Genomic DNA, 26,423 nt, shown 5'->3' with positions numbered 1-26,423 from the left:
ATAAGTATGTTTAGAAACATAATGAAAATTTTTGCATGAATTATCCTGATTTTATTGCCACTTGACTGGTACACAGATTGAAGAACACATTTATCATCTAAGTTACTTTCACTGCGGAAGCGTTTTTGAACAGGTTCCTTCAGCATATTAAGAGGCTGATGTAAAGGAAAAAAAGTGGTTTTCTTTGGAACAACTTCAAAATTTGACATTATGTGCAAGTAGATTAATAAATGGCATCAGTCACTTCTCTGAAGAGACCCCTCTTCATTCGCTCCCAGAAATCCCCAACTGAAGTACATATTGAGACCAAATCATACTCTGCTTATGATTTGCCATCATTTCTTTCTCTTTTTAAATGTGGGCTATTTGCATTAATGAGCGTTCCTGGCTCCTGTATTGATTTTGTTCCCAGGAGCCAAACTTCATCCTTCCACGGGTAATGTTGTTGAGACTTGTTAATGTCAAATGAAATTAATATTGACCAAGTAGCCTAGAGAGACCGGGTGCTTTATTGTGTGGAAGGTAACCTGAGTAGTAGGTATGTGACTTGCCTTTCAGTCTTAAAATTTGCCGGAGACCACACACCGGTGTTCCTTTACCAGTGACTAATCATATCCTCCTGACAAGTCCAAGGAACATCAAAGATATCAGCACCTTCCCTCACATGGTCCTTTAACCTCTGCCTTTTGGGGCAAGCTCCTTTGTCATCAAGATGGAGCTGCTCTTGTTTACAGTAATTTCACTCCTCTTTTTCGTATAAAAATAAAATGATGGAAAATTCTCTCCATTGCTTATCTCTCCCTCTTAACTACCCTCTCTCCCTTTCCTTCTTTTGAGTAAAGGCACAAATTGGAGGAGACTATATGTAAAAAAATGGAAAACTAATATTCTACTCAAACATCAAACACAAGAACAGTGGTTGGTGGTCATCAGCTGGTTCATGGTACTTGTTTTCCAACTGTGGGTTCGGACCTTCTGGTGGGCTGTGAAGTCATGTACGTGAGACCTGACCAGCGTTTTAAAAGTACTGACATAGAATAGAAAAAAATCAGAAAATATTAGTATGTCACACAAGGTGAGCTTAATTATGTTTGTAACACTTTTCTTTAGTTGTTTATATCCAGAGCGACGCAGGGACTATGTACTGGGTCATGTTATAAAATGTGTTGGTTTTATTGTGGTTAATCGACAGATATTTTGGAAATCATCTTTTGTATTGTACATTGGGCTGATCTCTCCATTGTCCCCATTGTTCTCCCCCACATACTTTTTTCCTGTACTTTTCATGAACCGTAGCAGAGTGTAGAGTTTTAAGAGTTTATTCACTGGAGGAAAAACTGTTTGCTTTGAATCCCATCTCTTCTACTTAACATCTGTATAATGGCGACTTAGTAATTTAAACTTTCCAACCTCAGTATCCTTATCTGTGAGGTGGGGGTGGCAACTTCTACACAATCAAGATTGTAGAAGTCATTACATAGAGTCCCTAGTATCGGTCCTGGCACATAGTCAACACTGGGACATGACAAATGATATGTGTCCATGTCCATCCATCTGTGACTATGGGATAGAGACCCATGGTGTGCGAGTCTTCTTTGTAGGAACAGAAGACTGTTCTGGACCCTGTCCTGTTGGCAGCTCATTTGGGTTCTGGCAGGTCCCCTTCTGCTTCTAAGCCATGATTAGGTTGCCTTTGACAATCCTGGGGTCACTTGAAACGTTCCTAAACAATTCCCAGCTATGTGGTTAATCCCTTCTTTTCTAATACTGTCTGCTTGGCATGGTGCTTTTCAGGTAGTTGGACCTCTACTCCCCTAGCCCTGCCCTCAAATCTAACCCCCTCCTCCCCTGTCGTGCCCACCATGACCAGCTCAGTCAGGCCCTGGGTCATCTTTCTTGTGGGAAAATGCATTTTACAAATGTTTTTAGGAGCACTAACAGGGCTGGTTCACAGCATGCTCTACCCCAAAGCGTTTTATTTTTCTCATTCTGTAAACTCTTGTTAAATATAAGACCAATTAGTCTCAGGCAGTCAAAGCACGTTGGTGTACAAACCGCAAAACACCTCAGTGGGAAATCCAGGATTTGAATTTTAAAGGATTCCTAGGGCAGGACTACTAGCTCACATGCAAAGAAATTTAGATGCATTTTATCTAGTAAGTTCCTCTCTGAATTTTGGCTTCCTGTCGTCTAGACCCAAAATAGCAGGCAGATAACCTGGAATGGGACAGCATTGCTCTGGTGAGCTGCCCCCATCGTTTCCCTTAGGAAGGCAGTTGTACATCAATTCATTTGTACGTCTGAGTTCAGACTGTGACATGCAATGGAAAGGGAAGCTTTACTTTTGTGATTTCAATTTCACAGTCCAGTTAGATCCCATACTGTGAGATCTTTGTATTTTGAGTCTTTCCGTAGGAATGTTAAATTTGCAAGCTTGGTATTTCTCCCTCAAATAGTCAGTTAAATCTTGGTATATATTTCCCTGTTCAAACCTGGCATCACACCTGTTGGCATTGAAGGAGTCTTTACCATCCCTTCAGCGCTGATTCAGAGCCAGGAATACTACCAGGAGCGCCATTAGATAAAATACGTGGGGTCAGCACCTGCCCACTAGGACCCCACAGTCCCACGTGATTGTGGCCAGAAAGGGGGGAGTGGAGAAGCTTCCCCACTTGTGACGAGGCTGTGCTCTGACTTGGTGCCCATGCGCCCACCTATTCGTTATCCCGAGGGCCATGATGCCAGTGGCCCGAGCTCATGCCTAGGCAAGGCTAAGCCCATGCAGATGTTGTAGCCTTGATACTGACTCACATTAGAATAATTTTTACATTCATTTTTTCATTATATGTTTCTTTTTCCTTCCTCATCATGTGCCCATTATTCCATGTAATTTTAGCTCTCTCACTGCCTGTGCTATGATTAGATAGGACGAACTTCATGTTTCCAAAACACCAAAACAAACACAAGCCTAAGGGGCACATAGTTGACCGAACCATATGTTGACCTAGAGTAGAGGTTGTCCGCAGGCAGGCCGCTTGTGGTTCACAGGAGTAATGTCTGAACAGACATAGCATTTACAATTCTTTTCTTTAGTTAAACATGGGAGGTTTTACACATGACATGCAGATGATATAGCAGCAATCAAAATCTGAGTAGAGGCTGTTGGTCTACTTTGAAGGGGCCTTGCTTTCCCATTGCCGCAGTCTTCCTCATGCCTTCATGTCAGCATGACCTTCAGATCAGGATCCCAAGCTGGGCCCCAGTAACTCTGAGTGGTAGCGGACATCTTTCAGTTGCAGGCAGAGTTGAAGGTCAGTGTCAGTGCTGAAAGGTGAGCCAGGTCTTTCTGAGTGCTTGGTGTGAAGGAAGGAATGACCACCTCCCTGTATGGAGGATAGCGAACCTTGGCAGCCATGTATGGTTGTGTGCATTTGGGCCAACAGAGCTCTACAAGGTGCATGCACTTCATAGCCACTGGTGGGTGGAATATTTATTACAGTTCTCCCACTCGTGTTAGTAGTGTGTCTGGAAGAAAGAACGCCTTGTTTTCCAGTTCATATACACCTTCGCACCAGCAACCCTCTGGAAGATATAGTGGAAAGTAAGGATAACATTTGATTTTAAAGGATTTTCAAATTAATCATGTTAAGAAACTGGCAAGGGATGAAGACATTTGTTGTTAATCCACTGAAGAAGTAATTAAATGCTTGTTTAACTAAGTTATGTAAGGCAAAAATTAAAATGATTATTTTCCGTTTGTTAAAGTAGAATCTCCGGTATTCTTGACCATTAGTCTGATTTGAATTCCTGTAAAAATGTAAAATACCAAAAGTCATTAAAATGCTCTTTTAAAATATTTTATTATTCTGACAATACTCTACCTGGGTTTAAGGTAGTAAAAAATAAGAAAACAATGTTTACAGGAAAGCTAAATATAGCAGTGGAATGATTAGACAATTTGTAAAGGGTACTTCAGTTTGAAAATAACTGGAAATATTTTATTAGCTCTGATGTAAGATTACGGAGCAGAGAGTTCCAGTACTCTCAGTGACCTTCCTTTCACTAGTAAGTAGGCATATGTGTTTTAAGTTTGAATCTTCCATCATAACTCTCTGAATTGGATTCTGATTTGTTTTTCTTTTTTATGATCTTTTCTTCATCATTCCTCATGAACATTTCCCTCATTTACGCACCAGAACTGAAATGCCTTCGAACCATGCAACTATCTTTCTGACTTTCAATCCGATGCTCATAGATGCTGGGTAACCCCAAACTTCTTATGGTTTTGATTATTGTAGTTTTTTCAAGAAGTACATAATCATCTTTGAATTTTGGTTTGGAACATCTCATTAATGTTATGGCTTTTGAATACCTAAAATTTTAGTTCTATTTCCTGATTCCATTGAACTTTGGAGTTATAAATGCATGATCCTTTAAGAGCACCTACATTTAGAAACTTTTTGTGATATTCTTTGCAGCTTCCTTGTTCGACCTGTTTGGGTGTAGTCACTCCTGAAAAATTAGCATCAGACACAAAGATATAATATTTTCGTCATGTCTGCATCCAGAGGCCCATTCAATGGCATTGTTCTTGTACATTTCAGAAATAACTAAATTGCATCCCGTTTTATTTAAAGGTTGTCTGAAAAGACTTCTTTTGAAGACTCAACAGTTCTACCAAGGTTCCTTCATTCAATGTTAACAGTTTTACTTCTCCTGGGAGAGCTGAGCCCCTTTGCACCAGTATTTATTTTTTTTAAATAATTTCTACCCAGAATCTGCCTGCAGTCGTTTGGTCTTCCCCAAGGTCCGTAACTCAGTCATTGGCCCCCTGTTCATTTCTGCCCTTATTTCAGAGTTGAAAGCAAACTTAAAAACTGAAATGTTTCACAAGTTGCTGCCACATTCTTTATGTCATGTCGGTGCCGACTGCTTAATTATTTCCCTCCATCTGGAGCAGCTTCGTAATTAAATGAAATGGCAGCACCTGGGATTATTTATAGACACTGAGAAGGCAAGGGGAGTTCCTGATGACTCATCCATCCAGGGCTGGCCAGGAAGCCATCCCTCCACCTCTCTGAGTTTCACCTTCCCTCTACCCACCCCACCCCCAAGGTAGCTGTGATTTGTCCTTCCTGTAATCCCTGTTTCTCTTAGCTGCCATTGGGCATTAAGCCTATAGTTTTACGTGCCTCCTTTTGCCCTTGTACTGTGAGACCATTGAGGACTTGGGTCTTACTCCTCACTTTCCATCTCTTGCAGGAGGCTAACTCTGGGGCTTTGTTGTGCAAATACTGAACTGAATTTTGTGAAAACATATTTAGATTCCGTAGTCTTGATTACAAAGGAACAACTTGACAACCTATGTATGGCCTGTTAGAAGTAGGCACTAAGAGCTGTGGGGTTTGCAGTCTGAGTCTTGTTTCTCTTCTCTTTGTATCCCATCACCAACCTTTCCCTAGGCCTCACATCAGTATCTTCACCTAAATTACACCTCAGGACGGAGTTATTGGGAACTTCTCAGGATGCTTACCATAACATTAATGATTTGAATCTTAGAAAAGCATATCTAGGTGGATATGTCAGCATCACCTAAAAACGATGGTTATATCAGAAGTATAAGACCCTTGAGATGGCCAAGGAAGGACATTAAACTGAAGAGTATAGGTCCGCTGATTTATTGAGGACGGTAACTTTCTGACATGGGCTCCATTGGGTCTAACATGCTATTAAAGGGATGTATCTCCTTTTATGCTTGTAGTTGTGAAAAAGCAACAGAGCCTTAAAAATCTTAAAGTAGTAGTGCATTCAGAGACTTTATTGCCAAGACTATCTGGGTATGTCTGTGTCTCTGGATGTTTTAATAAAGTTTTCTATCAAAATGCTTTTATCTCAGCTGGAGAGACTCTGAATTTTTGCTATTTGTTTTTCTAGCTCGCCTCTATCTCTAGTAATTCCTTCCTAGGGTCTGTCTGTGAAGGTTAATGGAGTAGTTTCTGTGTGCTTCAGCAAACATGTATGTATGTTTCTTGGTATTGCTATTCTTTACATGTCTATGTTTTTCTCCCCTCCCCCCCTTTTTCTATCAGATTCTCTAAGTAAACAAAATGTAATATTTTCTCATCTATTTATTCATGTTCTCATTTGCTAACTCATTTGCTCATTCTGCAATATTTATTAAGCACCTTCTTTATAGCATTCTCCATGAACATTACAAATACAGGCTCAGATTTGTGGCCTGACCTCAGAGTTTATGAGAAACTTTGAGTTGGCTTTTGAATTCTTTCATTGACAGTAGCATTATTTTGTCATTGGGAGGTAGGAGAAGATGAAATGCCAATAAATTAATACAAAAATTGTATCTTGTGTATAATTTCAAAGTGATAAATATTTTATTTTGTGAGTATGAAGTTCCTATCTGTAAATTTTAGAATTGGACTCTCCTTTCTCTATTTATCTTCAACTTCTTCCACTTTTTTTACATAGCAAAACATCACTATTAAAGTATCGGTTGTCCCATGGTGACCTAAATTGATCTTGTTGATATTTTTTTAACCATCCTGAGGAATCTTTTTCTTCTTTTAATGAAGAATAATTTAATTCTATCCTTACTATAGGTCTATTTATTTTATTTTGTTTTTATTACTTTACTTTTGAGTGATCCTCTTGGCAAGGATCACTACTCCATAGGAAGGAAGGGAAGAAAGGACAGAGAGATAAGAAGGAGGGAGGGCCTTGGCCAGTGTTTCTAAGTGGTTAGAGCACTGGCACACACACCAAAGGGTCTTGGGTTCAATTCCTGGTCAAGGGCACATACCTGGGTTGCAGGCTCAATCCCTGGCCCTGGTCAGGGGTCATGGAGGAGGCAACCAATTGATGTGTCGCTCTCACATGGATGTTTCTCTCTCTCTCTCTCCCTCTCCCTCTCTCTCTCTCTGACACTCTCCCTTAAAAAAAAAGATCAATGGAAAAAATATCCTTGGGTGAGGATTAAGAAAAAAGAGGGAGGGAGGGAGGGAAGAAAGAAAGAAAAAAGTAATTATACTCATCTACCCAACACCCACCACAGAAAAACGAATAAGTATTTTGAATTGGAAAGCATATGAATTGATGCCTGAGAGTAGTGACAGGTTGTTAAAACCTCCTTCTTACACTGCTTTTCAGGATAATTGCAATAAACTAATATGATTCTTAATTTATTCCTTCCCAGTTGCTGCTGTTTGAATATCATCTTTCTCACATTTTCCACATCCTTGGTTTTATCCAGTTATAAGTTCAATTCTTTCACTACATTACCTAAAAGTGTAATTTCAGAATGTTTTGGGTTGATTAAGAAGACTTTTTTATACACACACAAAAATTAAAATACATATGTTCCAATTAAACTATTTTAACAGCTAATTGGTTTCATAGGACTTGTCATTAAGTGAAGGCCAGAGTCATCTTTAATGTTCAGATGCAATTTTAGAGCAGATTTGTGGATGTACAACATTGAATTTATAGTCTATCAGGTGTTTTCAGTGCATCTCCTGGCTGCAAATGGCCTGTAATTCAAACTTCCTCTTAACGAGCATTACCGAAGACTATTTAATAATTGGCGAAGCATTGCATAGTTAAGAAGCTTTGAGTTCTTTGAATGTGACCATGTGAAAATCTTCTTTAATTAAATCATTGCACTTCAAGGACAGTTAGCAAGTACTTTGCCTTCATCATAACCAGATAGTAGTTTAGTATCTTCATTTAGTTTAGAATTTACTTGTTTTGACCATTAGTTCTCATACACGTCCTATAATTTTTCATAGTCTCAGAGAAAATCTTAGGAACTCCATAGTGATCTCCCTAAAATGAAGTGAGATACCTGGCCTCTAACGGGTTAAGGGGTTAAGATCCTGTAGCTCTGGAATATACCAAGCTGAGGATTCTAGTTTCATGACTCTCAATCCAGTTGTTTTGTTTTCCCTAAGTGTATCCTCCCTGGAGTGTGAACTAGTAGATTCCCTAGCTGATTAGACCTCTTGGGAGAACTCTACCCATAAAGTACTTTGCATCCCAAGAGTAGAAGCGACTGGCAACTCTCCTCTCCCCACTCTTCCTCTCCAAGATAAACTAGTTGAAAAAGTGCTTCTAGATAGAATACAAATAGTGTTAATAACAATTAGCATTTATTGTAGACTTATTTTATGTAAAATGCTAAAATGAAGTCCCTACATTAAGTATCATCCGATTTAATCTTCTCTTCGGACCCTCTCAAGGTGTTGTTATGCCCATTTTACAGGTGCGGAAGCTAAGGCATGGAGCTTTTCAATATAAATTCCTCAAGATTCCACAGCCCAGTAAATGTTGGAGCCAGTATTCAACAGAAACAGTGTATCTCCAGGGTCTGTGCTCTTAGAGGAGTACCAACTGGGAAAAGTTGCGTATTCAGTTGAAGAGGGTAGAGAAGGAAGTCTATATCACTTGGTCCCTGTTATTATCATCTATATATAGAAAAGCCCAGTGACCAGAATGGCACTGTGGCAGCCAACCAGCCTGACCCGGGGCCTGATCAGCCCCCAGCGCCCGATTGGGGGCAGGTTAGGTTGGCCAACCACCAGTGGCCCCCCCCCCCCCCCCCCACCGCAGGTCCTGCCCCTGATTGGTCCCCAACACCCTGATCAGGGGCAGGGCCAGCTGGCCAACTGCCTGTGTCCCCTCCCCATCTCTGGCCCAGCCCGATGGGCTCCATTGGGCAGGCCAGCCAGACCCCACCTGTGCACCAATTCGTGCACCGGGCTTATAGTGTGTATATAAGTGCTTTAGAGACTTGTCAATTATGCTGGAGCCTGAAAAGTTATTTTCTTGTAACTTAAAATTGTGTTCTTATTCTTTTCCCCCATAATTAAATCCTTTGATCCTATTCTAAATTCTCTCTGGCTCTGCACCTGTAATTATTTTATAGATCTGAAGACACGTTTGTTGGTTTGGTTTTTCTTTTTCTTTCTTTTTTTTCATGAAAAGGCTATAAAGAATATTGAATGGATTGCGTGGTTAGATAAGGACAGTGTGAATGAATGGGGTAGAGCTCTAAACAGTGATTTAAGAACTTTTTTAATGGAAGTAGTTCTTTCGGAGAGGAGGAGGAGGAGGAGGGAGGGGGGAACAGAGGATTTTGCCCCCAGAGGGACAGGTGGCCATGCCTGAAGACACTCGCTGTCACACTGGGGTGGCCAGTGTTATGGTGGTGGAGACTAGAAATAATGCTCAGCATCCTACAATGTGCAGGTTGCCCCGCCGTGGAAAACTAACTGTCTGGCCTAAAATGTCTGTGGTGAGGTTGATATACCTGCTGCCTGGTGATTAACTGTTTGAGGGCACCTGAATGTTTTAATCTCAGTAGGTTGTGGGGGAGCGGGTGCATCGGTGGCTATTTGGGTTATGCATAAGCTGATAGGAATAAATAATGATAATAATAACTACAATCTCATGTCTGAGAATCCCCTAGTCCCTGGCCAACCAAGGTTTAGTCAACTGGATTCTAAGATCAGGTGTAAAGATTTAAATGCAATTTAAATGGATGTCTCCCACAGTTGTGTGGAGGATCATTTGGAAGAGGAGAAAGAGAAGGGCAGAGGTGCAGAACAAGCAGAGCCAGAAAACCACTTAGGATTCTGGCTCAGCATCCCTAGCAAGAACGGTGGATGAGGCAATAGGAACTGCAGAAATAGCAAATCCAAGACGTATTTAGCAAATAAAATCAGCCAGATTTGGTGACCGATTGGATATGGATGTCAGAGTTGAGAAGGATCCGTGGGTGAAGTGAGGACCCCAGGAGCAGGAGCTGTGCAGGAAAGAATGACCTGAGATGCCGGCGAGATTTCTAAATACAGATGCTCTGTAGATATTTACAGGTGTGAAGTTTAATCTCGGGGGAAAGTGGGGTTAGAAAAGAATACAGAATCATTTATATGTATGTGTCAGCTGAGATCAGGAGAATTTTTGAAGTCAAACAAAAAAGGTTTAAGTCGAGAACATTCTGGAACAGCAATATTATGGGACAGAATTCAGCTAAATTGTAAGGAAATTTTGCTAGCCTGTTGCTAAATGCAGCCATTATAAAATACCAAATTGTACAAACTTAAAACTATAACTTAATTTTTTTAAAAAGGTAATAAGTAGGGGGAAAAATTACACTTACATGCCAAAATGCTGAAGTTGGCATTTTCTGCGTATTCCAGCTTCATCTTGGTGCCCTTCAATTACACTCATATGGGTATTCGTTCCCCAGACACTGCAATGATTTGTGAAATAAGCACCAATTTAGTAGGACATTTATTTGGCCATAAAAATGGTACACAAAGATAAGAACATGTGCAAACGCCTTTGAACTCGATATCAGAGGGAGCTGGTTGGAGAAACTGGAAGATCAATGCAACTCCCTTTGGCAGTTGTAGGAAAATCTGCCCCCGACACCCACATCCCTGCACTACCCGGTTCCCGTGGCGTCACAGAAGTCGTTCCCCGGGGCAGGCTTTTAAAGCTGTCCATGCTGGTTCTACTTTAGAGGTTTGTTACTGTGTCTTCCCAGATCTTTTTTCTCTCTGGCCATCTAGGCATTGCCCCAGAAACGATTAACCACCTTTCACTGTGTGAAGCTTGCTGCTCCTCACTCGGGGTGCTGCTCCGTGGGGCTGCCCTTAACTACAAGAAGCTTGCAGCTCTCTTGATTTAGGGTTTACGCTAACGCTGCTGTTTGTTTTTTCTGTCTGTAGTGTCTTAAAATCTATGGTGCGTCTGCACCATCTGAAGCCCAGTGCTCTTGCTCGTCTGTGTATTCCGGATGATGCCTGCCTGTTTCTTGCCTGGACCTCTGACCTCCCAAAGCACTTGTCACGTGCACCACGTGGCCTAACTATAAAGACAGAGGGCAGCTGGTGTGCACAGATCTTTCGTGGGTGGTGGGCCGATTCAGTCACTCATACACGACATGACAGCAGACTGGGAAACTTAATTTGTCCATCTCTGTGAAACCTTTTGTGATTTACCCAGTGCCCCTTTCTTCTCTAACACCTTGATCGTGGTAAGACTGCTTGGCCAACTGTGCTATTTTTCAGGAGTGCAACTCCTGTGTTTGTGAGGGATTAGGAAACAGAGACTGTGGGAGAAATTCCGTAATAGAAATATTTTATCCTTCATGCCTTTTCACTTGCAACGAATGTGATACCGTGAAAGGCACAGTAGTTGGGACTCCTACTGTTTCTTTATGTTGCCGGCCCAGGTGTCTTTTGAGAAAAGTATTAGGACAGACTCTTCCTGTTTAGGGTCTTGTAGGGGCTGAGAAGTGTACCTAGGTATCAACTGGCATGGCACATGTGGACAGTAGATTCTGTACCCAGCCCTTCTTGTTCTCTAAATAGGCACTACGTTACGTGATTTTGGTGTTTGTTTGCAAATTCCTTTGCAGCTGTGTATACAATGATGAGTAAAGCTAATTAACTTTATATCTTCCTTGTTTGGAATTTGGTTTTGTCCAAAATTGAGGTAAGCCAGGACTTAAGAAAGTGTTGATTGGGTACATCAATTCTATAAATCACTTTGCAATGGAAGGGATTTGCTCAATTTTGTGTATCAGTTGGGTATTATCACCTGATTTCATACAGTTTTCATTTGATATTAGTCCTTTGGTTATAACAGAGAACTCACATCATACATACGGATTTGGTGAGGGATCTCCTAGAATCACAGTGCTAGTGTGAACCATATATAATGAAATATAATTGCTTATCTCAAAGCAATAACCAGTTCTGACTCTGATCATTTAATTCTGGGATCTCTCAATCCATACCATTGGGGTATAGGCATCCTTGGGCACCATTCTAATGTGGTTTCAACCAATTATTTCTATTTTTAAGTCCTGGTTCTTTTTTTTTTTCTTCTTTTTTTTTAACTGAACCAATTACAGGCACACCACACTGTATGGTGTTTCGCTGAGAATGAGTTTTCATCAATGTTGAGGCAAAAGGCTCCACTAACAAAAAGATTAGAACTCATTGAAGGCTCGAATGATGTTTAGAATTTTTTAGCAATAAAGCATTTTCAATTGAGGTACATACCTTGTGTTTTTAGACACAATGTTGTTGCACACTTAATAGTGACGCCCAGTGTACATATAACTTTGATATGTACTGAGAAAACAAAAAATTTGTGACGTGATTTATTGCTGATACTCACTTTGTTGTGGAGGCCTGAAACCAAATTCACAATATCTCTGAGGTATTCCAGTGTAGGGTTTAGCACCAGAGAGCTTAGAAATGTTTGCAGCTAGCGGACACAAAGCCAGTTCCTAAACCTTTCAAGACAGGAAGGGAATGGTTAGAGCCCCATCTGAACTTGGTAGCTTGGCTACTCTCTTTTTTTCTTTCTTTCTTTTTCATGGAAATCAGCCTGACGCCCGGGTTCCTCTGTATTTTGAGTTGCGCAGGCAAAAGCTGCCCTCATCCCTGTGAACTCTGCAGACAGGTGAACCCCAGACCTTCTAACAAGGGAGTTCCAGTTTCTGATTGTCTTTGAATATAAACAATAATTTTTAAAAAACAATAGGTGATAGTTACGGACGTGGGTCATGTATCAAGCCCCCTGCCCATTCTGCCAAGCGCCCCACATACATTAGCCTACCTGATGCTCATGGCACTTCTCTGAGGAGGAGCATCTGCTCCCGGTACCTCCCCAGAGGCTGTGATGCCCTTTAAGTGTGAAATCACAGTCTAGGAGAGCCAGGAAAGGCTTGGGGGTTGCAGTGAGAAGGTCTGTGCTAAAATCCTGTCTTGCCACATACTGCCTTGCTCCCCCTCTGCCTTCGTTCCTTTGTGCAGTGCATGGAAATGTTGATATCTGCCTGCTTTGCTGTGAACTTGGGGTGAAAGCGTGTATGAGAAAACACTATAGAGCAGACGGAAGCACTAAACATTTGTCAAAATAATAATAGTTTGATCGTGATGATAATTACTCACAGGTGGAGTTAAAATGCTGCAAATAAAAGGGGTTATTTTGAATGATTTCTTTCCCAGAAGCCTGGCCTGGAATGGACACGCTAAGGTAAACACATTGTGTTGGTGCATCGAATATGTGCACCGTCCGCATCCGCCTGTGTTGTGGTGCCGGTGCTTTAGCTCCCTGGTCGCCTTGACTCGGGAATGAGGTTCTGAAGTGTTGTTGGTGGTGCTGTGACCCCGTCATTCAGGAGGAGGCAACCAAATCCAATTCCTCGAGGAGCATCTGCATGTCTCTCTTACTGCTTTGCGGAGGAGCTCAAGTAATTGGTCATAACTCCCTGGATGGTGAGATAAATAGTCACTTAATTGGAGGGGCTGGTCAGCTGGAGAGAAGGTAACACATTGACATGGGCCCTGATGCCGTACATGGTGGGGACGCCATTTGGAAGTAAGGGTCCCCATCACCTTTTTTTCTGGCCCCCAAGTGCCTGCCTAATTCATAGTAGTGAGTCCCTTTCCAGGGCTGAAGTTGTAAGCCAGGCGGCCTTTTGGTGGCCTTGCTGGTGCTGGGAGCGTGTTCTCTTTTATGGGTGTCTTCTTGGTTACAGGTGATGCAGCAATAATGCTGTGGTCGGCACAGGTTTTACCTGCTGTGGTGTGTGAGGAATTGCCGGACTTGGAGATTCATTCCACTCATCCCCGGGTCAGTGTGGACCGAAGGTTGGGGTTGTAAGTGGGAGGTGCATTCCCTTCTGCACTCGGCAGCTGTGACTGTTCCCTCATCTAAAGGGATGAGATCACCCCACATGCACACCCCTCCCTCCTTCGCTCTTGATGCCCTTCCGTTGCCTTCTGTGTTCATTCCCTTTGCAAGTCACTGTGGTGTCCCATACACAATGGCCAGCACTGTGTCCAGAGGATAAATAACTAATACAGCCGATCCCTGTCATCAAGGAGGTTTCTTCCCGCATGCGCGCGCGCGTGCACACACACACACACACACACACACACACACACACACACCCTGTAAACTCTCTAAGACCAGGACCTGAGCTTGTGGGATGCTGTAATCTCAGTGCTTACAGAGAGAGGGAATGAAAGCAGCGATCACTTGAGAGTCTGCGTAATGAAGAAGAGCCTCTAGGTCCACACTGTTTGACTAAGTCCCACTTTTCCGCATTAGGAGTAGCAGACTTCAGCCACGTTCACCTAACCTTTCCATCCCTCGGTTTTCTCACCTGGAAAATGGAGAAAGCCATGAAAGACCAACCTTGGAGCGTTGGCGTGAGGCTTGTATTAGTTAATGCGGGTGAAGTGGACCTGTCCCTGGCACATAGTAAGTCTTCAATAATGTTAGCGCTCATAACTCAAACACTAGCAGGTACTGTCATGGATGCCGGCAAGCATCAGCCACCGGGTGCAGCAAAGCTTAGTTATGTGGGAGTTAGTGTGAGGAACCTGCCTGTATGAGAGGCAAGGCGTTCTCGCCTCAGTAGCGTGTCACCTGGCATTTGGGCTGAAAGCGCCTATATCAGTCGTCCTCAACAGTGGCTGCATGTTGGAGTCACGGAGTCAGCTTTAACTCCGTGTCCTCTCCTCTCGGCGTTTAACTTGTTCTCATGCTGGGGACACCTCCCAGACTCAGGGTCAGAGCTGCTCAGGGCAGTGCAGGCTGAGATCTGCTAGTGTGGCCGGGCCCACCCCCACCCCACCAGCTCTCTGCCTGGACAGTCCATTCATTTGGGTTCCAGTCTTCCTGTGAGGGGGGACCCTGATGCCCCTCCCTGCCTCCACATCTCAGCCGCCCCCCCCCCCCCCACACACACACACACACTCCCCAGTCCCACTTGGATTCTGTTCCTATTTTGTAAGGAAAGGTTCCAGGATGTGCCCTTGTCTGTCGCGGACTCCGCCTTGCTGTATTATGCAAAATAGTAACATTCTCCTAGGTGTCAGGGAGCCGCATCATTTGTCCCACCTCCTAGTTTGAGCCAGGAGAAAGCCAAGGGTAAGATTTGTGGGCGATGAGGGGGATGGAGGAGGACTGCTGGCCCCAGAGCTCGTCTGTCTCCGAATTTCTTTCCTGCGGGGGATGAGCAGCAGAGGACGGCCAAGCCCTTTACTAACCCCAGGACAGGGCCCTGCCTGGGGTCTTGGCCTGGCCCTGCATCTGCTTAATGCTGGTGGTGGAAGCCAGGACATTCCCTCCGGAGGCTGCGGCTGGGAGCTGGGCAGGCACAGGGCTGGGCTTGCTCTCTTCCAGAGGCCCGGGTGTAAGGGGCTCCCCCTGCCTTGAAGCGGGAGGGGGGGGGGAGCAGAGCTGGGAGCTAGGAGCTGGAGGGGGAAGAACTTCTTTCCAAACAGTTACTCAGTGTGTGTTGGTACGAATTCCTGCTTCCTGAGCCCAGGCGGGAATGTGGAGAGAGGGCAGCAGATTTGTACCGCCGCCTGCCCTGCTCCTTCTGTCTCTCCTGTTACGTTACAGAGGAGACTTACGCATCTGTGGGCCAGTTTACACCCGTTAGCTCCTTCGGTTCCTTAGACTTGTGCGCCAGGAACACCTGTTTCTAACTGACGAATGGGGAAACCAAGTCACAGACCTACTCAAAATTGCCCAAAGTCACAGAACTCGAAAATGGCATCATTTGAACCCACATCTTTCTTTCTCTGGACCTCTTCCCCTCGGCCTAACCTCAGTCTTGGGTTGCTCCCAGGAGTATGACCTGGGGTGGGGGACTTTAAGGAACAGCCTTTATTGGGGAAACCTGTATTGTTGGACCACTTTTCCTGCCAGCAGACCTCTTAAAATTTGGAGAATCTAAGGCTCTGTGAGTTTTATGTTCTCACTATCCTGCCTAGGGAACCTAGCTTCAAGCTCATCACAATTGGCTTTTTATGGTTTTTGCCATGCGTCTCCCCCAGTCCTGCTGCTTCAGTAAAGGATGTAAATGTGCTAGAATGTTCCAAGCCCAGGCAGCACCTGTTAGAGGTCTCAGTGGCAGAGCCAGGCCTCCCCCAGCCTGACGCCTGCCGAGCCCATCCAGGGGCTGTGCTGGGGATTCACCAAGGGCCTGGAGAGACCGGGAGGCTCAGGGGGTTCTCCGTGGGCTGGCACAGCCCTTGGCTGCCGCTGAAACTTTCTGGAAGCTCGGGAGCAGTTCCGCGCACATCTGGCTGTGTTCTGCCCGGAGGCGTTTGGACCTGCGCACAGGAGCGCATCTGTCCACCCGCCGGCTTACAGAGCAGAATGCTCACCACCTCCCTGCGGCCTCCTCCAGAGCCCAGCAGTGTAATCGTCCTCTCCTCTCGGCGTTATATATGATGAAACGTCGCCCAGCGCTCTTCTGTCGGGCAAATATGTAAAATCAGCCTGGGTACCCGGCAAAGTACCTTCACTTACATCCTTGTTAGAAAAGCTTCATTTAAAAATCTCTGGGCCGTAAAGCAACGCGAGCGCAAGTTTGCCGTCTGTGTCGAGGGGGCCCTTTTAGGCAGCGTTGCTGTCAGTTATGGAGGAGGTCAAAGCTGTACTCCCCTCCCCACCCCCGCCCCAGGGCCTGGAGTGAGGCCACCAGCAGCTGTCCAAGAGGACATTTTTGCGACTTGGTTTAGACGCCGCCTACCCAGGCTCTCTGGATACACATGACAGTGGTTGAACATCACAGCTGTGCGGTGGCCGAGGGCCGCCCTGCGCTCTCCCTGGGAGAAGAGTGTGGCTATCCGCCCTTTCCCATTTACCCAGAGTGGCCTCTCAGTAGTCATTCACCAAATGGTCCTGGTAGCCCGGTGTGTGCCAGGCGCTCGGCCAGGCTCTAGACTGCCCTGCTGGGACAGCCACGTGGCCTCAGTCCTTCTGGAACCACAGTCTGTCAGGGGACTTGGTGCTGATCACGTAGAGGTGCCGATGGACCTGTGATTTCACGTGTTGCATCAGTGCCCAGAGAGCATGTGACGGGGGTCACGCCCAGTTTGGAGGTCACGAACGGCTACCAGAGACAAGAGTGAGCAGCATTTAGCTGGATCAAGATGTTCTCAGCACACAGGGCAGCATGTGAGCTGCCCCAAGGCAGGAGAACTGAGCGTCCGGGGACCTGAAGGATGCCAGTAGGGCTGCAGCTGGACCCCACGGGGCCTTGAAGGCCATCGGCTCTGGACTCTTACGGGGGAGCCATTGCAGAACTGGCTGGGTGGGGACAAACTTGGCCAGCATTTGGGAGCAGATCGGGACGGATGTGGTAAGAAGACCGAGCTGGAAAGAAGCTGGGAGGTTGCACTGCCATCCATTTGTCATCAATAAAAGAGATGGTGGGAGCTGGGACCTGGGGGGAAATGATCTGTTTCTATTACTGAGATTGTCGGAATTTTATGTTCTTATGTAGGAGGAAGAAAATTAGTTTCAGGCTCTGGGAACATGCATTTTGAAGCAACTTGGTGACTAATGAAAATAACACTCTGGGGTAAGAAAGCTGGTCAGACCGGGTTTTATAAATGCCACTCACGATCGAGTTTGTAGAAACATCCTCATTTTTGTTTTGATCCTGGCAATTTTTCTGCGCTCGCTTTTTGCAGCTTTTTACATTTGCTGTTTTCTCCTCTTGTGTTTACTTCTTTACGTGTTTTGTGCGCATTGTGTGAGTGTATTGAGTGGGCCTTCTGTCTTCTTCGGGTTCCATTTCAATTTTGGAGAGTTGGCTAGGAGGGTGGTCAGGATTGTTGGGGAGCTGAACAGGAGGGTGATCAGGATTGTTGGGGAGCCAGGCAGAAGGGTAATCAGGACTCTCTGTTCCTGTGCACATTTTGCTGTTTGTTGTCTCTGCAAATATAAGTGGCTATTTCCACTGTGGAAGTTAATTTTGCAGCCATATTGTATCAGACTTCTTGGGGATTCCATTAGTGTGTTTGCAAGTAGTCCTTGGATGTCTAATATATAAAAATTACAGCCATCATTTATAGTATCGCATCATGTCTCCACTCTGTGTGTTTTACTACAGATTGACAATGACCAGGCAGAAGCCTGTTTATAATCTAGGGGCCCGGTGCACGAAATTCGTGCACTGGGTGTGTGTGGGGGGGAGTGTCCCTCAGCCCAGCCTGCCCCCTCTCACTGGGAGCCCTCAGGCGTTGACCCCCATCACCCTCCAATCGCAGGATCGGCCCCTTGCCCAGGCCACCCTCATTTCCCCCCATCACTGGTTCTTCCCCCAGCCCCCCGCCCAGGCCTGATGCCTCGGCCAGAGGAGTTGACCCTCATCACCCTCCGATCACCAATCACAGGATCGGCCCCTTGACCAGGCCTGAGGCCTCCGGCAGAGGTGTCAGGCCTGGGCAGGGGACCCCCAGCTCCCCGTGGTTGCAGGCTCCACCCCTGCCCAGGCCTAACGCCTCTGGCCTAGGTGTCCAGCCCGGGCAGCGGGGACCCGCAGCTGCAGCGGCCCCGCGATCGTGGGCTTCGCTTTAGGCCCAGGCAAGGGACCCCTAGCTCCTGAGACTGCCAGCTTCGACCGTGCCCAGCTCCCATTGCTGGCTCCACCCCTACTTCCTGCTATCACTGGCCAAGGCGGCAAAGGCGCCTGATTCTCCGATCATGGCTGGGGGGCAGGGCAAAGGTGGCCCCAGGGCCACCTTTGCCCTGCCCCCCAGCTCTTAGCTCCCCCCTGGGTTTCCGATCACTGTCAGTGGCAGGGGGCTTCTTCCTGCTTTCCCTTTTGCCTCCCTGCATTGTGCCTACATATGCAAATTAACTGCCATCTTGTTGGCAGTTAATTTGCATATAGCCCTGATTAGCCAATCGAAAGGGTAGCGTTGAACGCCAATTACCATTATTCTCTTTTATTAGTGTAGATAATAATAAAAGCGTAATATGCTAATTAGACCAGACAGCCAAACGACCTTCTGGACGTTGTTCTGGACAAAGCCGTGGTGGCAGGGGCTGAGGCAGAGGCGGTTAGGGGCCATCAGGCAGGCAGGCATAGTGGTTAGGGGTAATCAGGCAGGCGAGCAGTTAGGACCCAGCAATCCCCGATTGCAAGAGGGTGCAGCCAGGCTGAGGGGACCCCCCTCCCCCCGCCATGCACGAATTTTGTGCACTGGGCCTCTAGTTAGTCAGAATAAAAGAACAAATTGAGTGGATGGTCCCCAGCTGGAGGGCCCTTTACTGCTGATCACATTTTATTCCCATTTACAGTTTACAGTTCAGATAGCACACAAGAAAACAGTCTGCCAGCTCATCTTAAAAACACAAAGCAAAAAGCCATTCATCTTCAATGTGAAATCCTCGGGCCAAGCCAGTGTACGATTAGGAACCCACTGTCAGAAACAGAAAAGCCCCCAGCTGGCCCTTACGATCACTGTGCATTTACGCAAAGGGTGAACTCGGATCCTCTCTGTCACTGACTGCCTTGTGCCACTTAGGACTGTAAAAGCCCGATGGGGTGGAACAGACTTGGTAAAGGGCGGCCTTCCCAGGTCCGGTAGCTCTTCCAGCTAGAAGTGAGAACATGACTCCTGTAAAGTGCAGGTCGGGATGTCCTGCCAAAGGTGATATCGCTCCAGACCCGAGACTGTTTCAGCAAATGAAAACCTAAGTGAACCCGCCACAGTACCTGGTGGTCTCTCAAGGACTCCTGGCTGAGCATGGCCACATAAACAAACTCTTGGGAGTAAGGGTGCATTTTTACAGGCTCATGTTACTGGGAGGTAGGTGTGGATGGGGGGCGCACACCTCTTTTAGAGGCAGAATTCCTCTACACCCCTTCCCCAAGTTAGAAAACACCCAAGCATAGTAGGGATCTGTTAAAAAAAAAACAAATTGCTAGAGAGTATCCCTTGTATGAAATAAAGTTCACTCCATCTTTTGTACTATCTGTATCTAGAATGCTCAGAAAACAGAATTTCCAAGAATCTCCACGTCCCATAGTTAAATTCACTGCGTATGTGTATTAAATAAGAAGGAAAATAATATTAAGTTATATATTTAGTACATAATAAATATTGAATAATGTGATCAGAAAATACCTAAAAACTAGAAATTTATTTTCCTAAAGAACCTCTCCTGTGGGATTTTTATTGTACCATAGTCTTTTCTGGTTGGAAACCTGGGTTAAATGAAACGATGCGTTTTTAATACACAGATGTGGTATTGATTTTCTTCTCTAGTTCTCTTTCAATTTTCCATTATTTTATAAGGAACACCAAGCATATCATTGGTGCTTTTAGAAAGATTTTAGTGGGATGACCAGCATGGCCAAACATGCCCGCACAAAGCACTCTCTGAAAGAGGAGGCACTTGAGGTCCTCAGAAACACTTTTTTGTAAAACACTTTCAAATCCACAGCATAATGCTAGGAAATTAACTCCACTCATTAAAGTGAGGTATAAATATCTCAGAATAATAATTACCACCATCCTAGTTTCCCAGGTTTGAATGGTTGCTGTCTTAGAGATTTACTAATTCTAATTAGAAATTATCTTCATTATGAATATTAAGCTTTCGAAAGATTACATGGCTAATTGATGAAAGAACTAGAACAAATATTTTAATATCAATTTACCTTAGTACAGGGCTTGGCAATTTATCCCATGCCTTTACCTACATCATTTGAGCTGTAAGACAAGTAGACAGATAGGCTCTGTAGCTCCCATTCCATCCTGCATCCTGGCCCCAGCTTTTTCCTGGTCATTCTTCTTAACAGACTCGGGGAAAAGAAAGAACAGAAGTCACGTGACTCGCTGAAGTTCACCAAGCCGGAGTTAGCACCCAGACCTCTCGTTTTTATGCTGCTCTTTACTGCCTTCCAGGAAAGCGTCTGGCCTTCTCTGAGGTGTCACGGTGGACAGGTCGGGAATACGAGGCCCTTGTCTTGGGTTTGACTGGATAAGGAGGATTTGCTTGTACTCGTGACTAGAACCCAAGGCTGGATTAGTTTGGGATTTTCATAAGCATCTTTCGTCTTTCAACATAGACTGTGGTCTAAGCAAACCCTTATTGTAGAATCTAATTTTTTGAAACCTTATCATCCATCACTACTTACACTAGTCTTTCAAGGTGGTATTTTAGGCGTGAAATGTTATCCTAAGAGAATAATTCAAACATTGGAAAAGTTTTCGGCACACAATTGTTGATTAGACTGTTATTTATGGTAGCGCAATAGGTGTAACAAACCCAAATTCCCACCATTTAGGGAAGGGTCAGTGAATTAGGCAAATCCTGAAACTGGAGTATCTTGTAGCCATTAAAAGTTGTGCTTATGGAGACTTTTAATGACTTAAGGCACGTCATTAATTAATATTATTATGATAAAATGTTAATATAAGTGAACAAAGCAATTCGGAATCGCAAGCACATACATGGTAACTGTAACCACGCAGTCATCCCTGCACTTGACATGCATCAGTCACTTTGAGGTGAATGCTCATGTACTTACCGGGGAAGTCCTTTTTTGGCAACTTCATGTTCAGATGCAGAAAAGGGAGTCCAGATACCAGGTCGCACACCTAGTAAGCGGAGAAGGGGGCATTCGAACCCCTGACCTTAGCCACTGCTGCTCTTCTGCCCAGTGTAGTGTTTATAGCACCTGATCGCACGCAGGCTGTGAAATACGTTCATGGGGGAAGTTTGGAAGGGCGTGTGGCCCAGCTTCCAGCACTGGCCGCCTAGGTGCTAGTCTTCCCTGTATCTTATAAAGAGTGTGTGGTATCTGTGTTACAGAACAAAAGGCAGGTTTAAATAAGTTGATAGATGGGAGGCTTTTTTATACCTCCCAGCATTTCCTTGTCCCTGCGTGAACACCCACTGTAGGCTGACGTTTCTGTGACTGCCAGCTTCTGTGCAGTCACACCACAGTGGCCGGGCTCCCTCCCGCCCTGACTGGGCGTCGCTTTAGTGAGAGAGGGGATGTGGACACACACCAAATGGGCCTGGACACTGTCCTGCTCTCCAGTCACAAAGCACAAGCCCAAGAGACGCACAGAAATGTATGGTCTGAATTCATCCCCCCTCAGTTCTCATCTCATAAGTTTTTAGCTGATTTGGCTAAGTGCTTGGGCATTGGAGCTGTGGAATAAATACCCGTAAAGGCTTTATGGAATAAACAGTGGGAAGCGTCTTCAAATGGTGCACCCCTTTTATTGAGCTGTGGACAGATGGGTTGTTTATGCTGTTTTAAATAGTTTTCTGTGTCTTTTGTTTTGTGTTTTCGTTGTTGTTGTTTTGTTTTGTGGGTTTTTTTTTTTTTTTGGGGGGGGGTCTTTTGCTATTGAAAGTAGAACCAGAGGACCAGAGTTCTTTAAGGTTTTTTCCGTACCTCTCTGCTAAAGCATATTAAAACGTTTGCCTCTATAAACTATAATTTGGAACAAAGTAGTATTTCAAATGTTAAAGGAATCTGTTTCTTTTAAAAGTATATATGAAAGTATTTACCAACAAAATAATGATTGGCAATTTACTTCAACATAATCAAAGGAGTGTGACGATACAGATGAAAGAAGTTTGGTCATGGAGCTGAGTGATGGGTACATGGGAGGTCATTAGGCCATTCTTTTTGCTTTGTTTATGTTGAAAAATTATCACAAGAAAATGAAGGAGACACCTAACTGCTATCTCAGTGATTGTATTGCATCATGACATGAAACAAATTTAATTTGAAAGGGAAATTTTCTGAGAAGTTTCATAGGACTTTATAGAATTTACAAAACAAGCAGTTGACATGTGAGAATTTCTAACATTCCATCACATTGTTTGCAGACAGGGCTGAAACCAGGCCAAAGGCCAATTTGACTATTTTTTTCAACTCAACTAACCTTACAATAATAATATTCATGGTTGGGACATGTATAAGTCTGGCTTTGAGCTGGAAGCCTTACCATCTTATCTCTGCACTTTGGTAAAGTGTCTTAAGTGTTCGCTTTGACTTCTGACTCAGCCTTCCAAGCCCCATCCTACATGGTCCCTCATAGCTCTGGGCCTTTTTCATTCTCTTAGTCTAGACCAGCGGTTCTCAGCCTGTGGGTCGCGACCCCTTTGGCGGTCGAACGACCCTTTCACAGGGGTCGCCTAAGACCATCCTGCATATCAGATATTTACATGATGATTCATAACAGTAGCAACATGACAATTATGAAGTAGCAACGAAAATAATTTATGGTTGGGCCACAACATGAGGAATTATATTTAAAGGGCCAGAAGGTTGAGAACCACTGGCCTAGAACTTAGCAGTGGATCTTGGCATCTGTGAAGGAAATCCAGGTGTTTTCGTCTGGCCCAAACCTGCAGTTGATTTCTTCTCCTACAAACCACTTCCCAGAGATGGAACCACATAGTCAAGGAGAATGAGCTACTTAAACATTCTTGAGACTTATTTCCAAACCATCTTCTGAAAGGGTTGTGTCAGTCAGTCTGTGCTCCCACCACGTGTGCAACAGCCCCTTTCACCCTAAGCAAGGAAAGAATGGGGCATTAGTAGTTTTCAAAAACATCTCCTTATATGACAGGCAAAAAAAAAAGAAAAAATCTTTTTAAAAGTATGGCTGAGGGTGGACATTTTTCAAATTCCTATTGACATGTATTGTTTTTTATTTAAAATGTATTTGTTCATACCTCCTTCTATTTTACCATTGCCATACTCTACACTGATATTTCACAGCAGGATACAGGTTCATCCTCCATTCTCAAGTGTAAACCTCCTCAGGGGTCCTGTTATCTGACGTATTTTTGCATCCTCGGTACCTGGTCTAGTGCCTAATGCAGGGTAGGTCCTTAAATATCTGTCCTTAGCTTTTAACACCTTCTTTAAAAATGAAAAGAATGGAGTGGTGTCCGTTTTGAGTCGGAATTTCTGTAATACTCGTTGCTAGGAAACCTTTTCTTTTTCATTTCGACTCCTGCCAGGTGGCCCCTGGAGAAGTCTGAGCGGGCAGGGCAGCGGCTGTGCCCGGAGTGATTGCTCTTCTCATTTGGAAGCTCGCTCCCCATCCTGGGTATGTGATGCGGGAGAAGGAAGTGTGTGGGGCTGAAATGGGGAATCAGTCGGTCGTCCTCCGTGGCCATCATCTATATTGAAGGTTCGGTGTGATTAGCATGTTTTCAGACTTTTTATAGCTTGTTGCTCTGGATGGTTTCAGTGGCATTATTTTTTCCATTTCTCGGTTTTGGTACTACAAATTAGGGATTCAAATGCGGCTGTTCTGTTGCAGCCTGCTGGCCATCTTTTATGGCACCCTGCTTCCCTTCTTTCCGCCAGGATTTTTGGTCCCATAAAATCACTTTTAAAATAGGCATTGTTTCAAAAATCCTGTTTCTCAGCTATTTCCCATCACATTTTCTTGGTTTTGTATTTCCAGTCGTTACATACTGACCCTAAAGACCGTGGTCTCCCTGCGGTGTGCTTGGGCCCCACAACACGGGGAAGCCAGTGTTCTGCGTCTGACTGTTCTGGGTAGACGTCCATTAACTCCACCTCCAAATGAGCTTTGCGGCTCCAGCTCTCACAGTTCACTGCCAGTTACAGTGCCCAGCAGAGTTTTGCCTTCTCTTCCCACACGTGTCTATAATGAATTCTAAAGGAGGAAAATAAGAGTGATACACCTAAAACCCCCGATTCCAATCTCACCTTTTAAAAAGTATCTTTCCTGTTTCCATAGTCGGAAATGTACCTAGAAAGGCCACCCCAGAAAGGACTATTTAATACCCCCAGTTTGTCCCATCTCCTCGGTTCCCATGAAGAAATTCAAGCCTAAGATGCTTTCTCCTTTTCATTCTGGTGTCATTTTGTGACAGGTGGTCAATGAAAGCAGCAAGCCCGGGCCAGGTGGTAGAGTATCTGTGTCTGCATTTTGATGTCACCTGTCACTGGAGAATCCAGGCACACAGACTGAGATAGTGTTCGGGGACAAGGCAGAGGAAGTGGGCAGCTGAGTTGTATTAGGGTCTCAAAGGCTTATGTAATTTTGCCCTGCCCGGGTAGCTCAGTTGGTCAGAGCATCGTTCCATACACTGAAAGGCTGTTGCTTCATTGACCAGTCAGGGCACATCCCTAGGTTGCAGGTTTGATCCCCGGTCAGGTGAGTATGGGAGGGGGCAAATGATCAGTGTTTCTCTCTCCCTTTCTCTCTCTTAAAAAAAAAAAAATCAATGAAAACATGTCCCCAGGTGAGGATAAAAATAAATCAAGAAATAATTTTGAAAATTAAAAGAATAAGCTTATGTTATTTTTTCAATCAGACCCAAACGTTTAGTTAAGCAGCCTGCATTTTGCCAGAGTTGGTCATAATTTCAGTCCTGTTTTCTCTCACATGTTCACCATCAGGTGCAGGATCTATTGCAGTACAATCATCAGTGCAATAAGAGTGCCATCAGCATCCTTCTAATTGCACAGTGTGGTTAGCTCAGGTTCTAGAGCACTAGGTATACTTGTGATTCTCCAGCACAGCTGCTCAGCACGCTGCTCTGGTAGAGTTGGTTGGAATTTCCCCCGAGATCTGTTAGCAAATCCACATGGCATTTTCAAGTCCCTTGGACTAGCCAACGTAGACTGATCCACCAACAAAGTTCTGCCCTTATCTGCTTGCCAAGCTAACATTCTGGAGGTGGGGAGGGGAGTGCAAAAATAGAACAGCTGATAATTTTGACCTTTTGACATTATAGGCTTTTCTGACACAAGGCAAAGAAGGAAGAGTATGCTTCAATGTTCTCTGTAATCAGCTGTGTCTTTCTGTTGGCTTCCTGGTACTCTAGTTTTCTCTTCCTCCTCTCCCTCTCCCTGTCTTTCTCCTCTCCCCTCTCGTAATTGTATGTATATGTTATTTAGCTACTCAAAGTCTCTTGAATGTCACCAATAGTCCATTCTAAGATGCTGAAATTACAGCAACGTTCTACCAGCTCTGCCCAGTAAAACGGGACTCGGCGTGGCTGCTGTACCCTGACCATCTGGGCAGAGAGGGAGCTGTGCCTGGTCAGGACTAGGAAGGGAGCTATGTGGCATGTTTGTCTCACTGGGGTTATCATTTGCCTGTTGCCGTTGGCTTCAGGGCACATACCACACCACAGCCTCTACTCTCAGGTGTAATGCTTTTTTTCTGCCAGACACCAAGTGCACTTTATGACAACCCTAGGTTGGAATCTTGCAGGGATTTTCTTATTGTTATAAATGCCAGAAAGACATTGTTGTGGTGCTGTTTCAGCCAGCTCCTAGACTCGGGCACCGTGCCATGGTGGAATCACAGTGGATGAGCACCGTTCTCCACCCTGTGCTGCCTTGTTTTGTGAGCCAAACGGGAGATTTGAACATGTAGTCCCACAGCTTTGGAAATTCCAGGTTCCCTCTCTAATGGCCAAATTAAGTTGCAATCTACATGATCCCGAGAAGTCTGACCTAAAGGGCTTTCAGACTGTTGCCTTGTTAGCTGGGAATTGTCTTTCTCTTGGTAATTGCCTTGGCTTTCCTCATTTGTGATTTGTTT

General features: G+C 44.7%; 1 protein-coding gene across 3 annotated transcripts in view; it reads left to right on the top strand.

Annotated features, from left to right (window-relative positions):
• PTPRG (protein tyrosine phosphatase receptor type G) overlaps positions 1–26,423 on the top strand; it is a 656,388-nt gene that overhangs the window by 468,748 nt on the left and 161,217 nt on the right. The gene's annotated exons all lie outside the window — the stretch shown is intronic.

This window comes from Myotis daubentonii, chromosome 14, assembly GCF_963259705.1.
Source record: "Myotis daubentonii chromosome 14, mMyoDau2.1, whole genome shotgun sequence".
NCBI classification, from domain to species: domain Eukaryota; kingdom Metazoa; phylum Chordata; class Mammalia; order Chiroptera; family Vespertilionidae; genus Myotis; species Myotis daubentonii.
The sequence above is the reverse complement of the archived record's forward strand: the minus strand, read 5'-3'. Positions and strand labels throughout refer to the sequence as shown.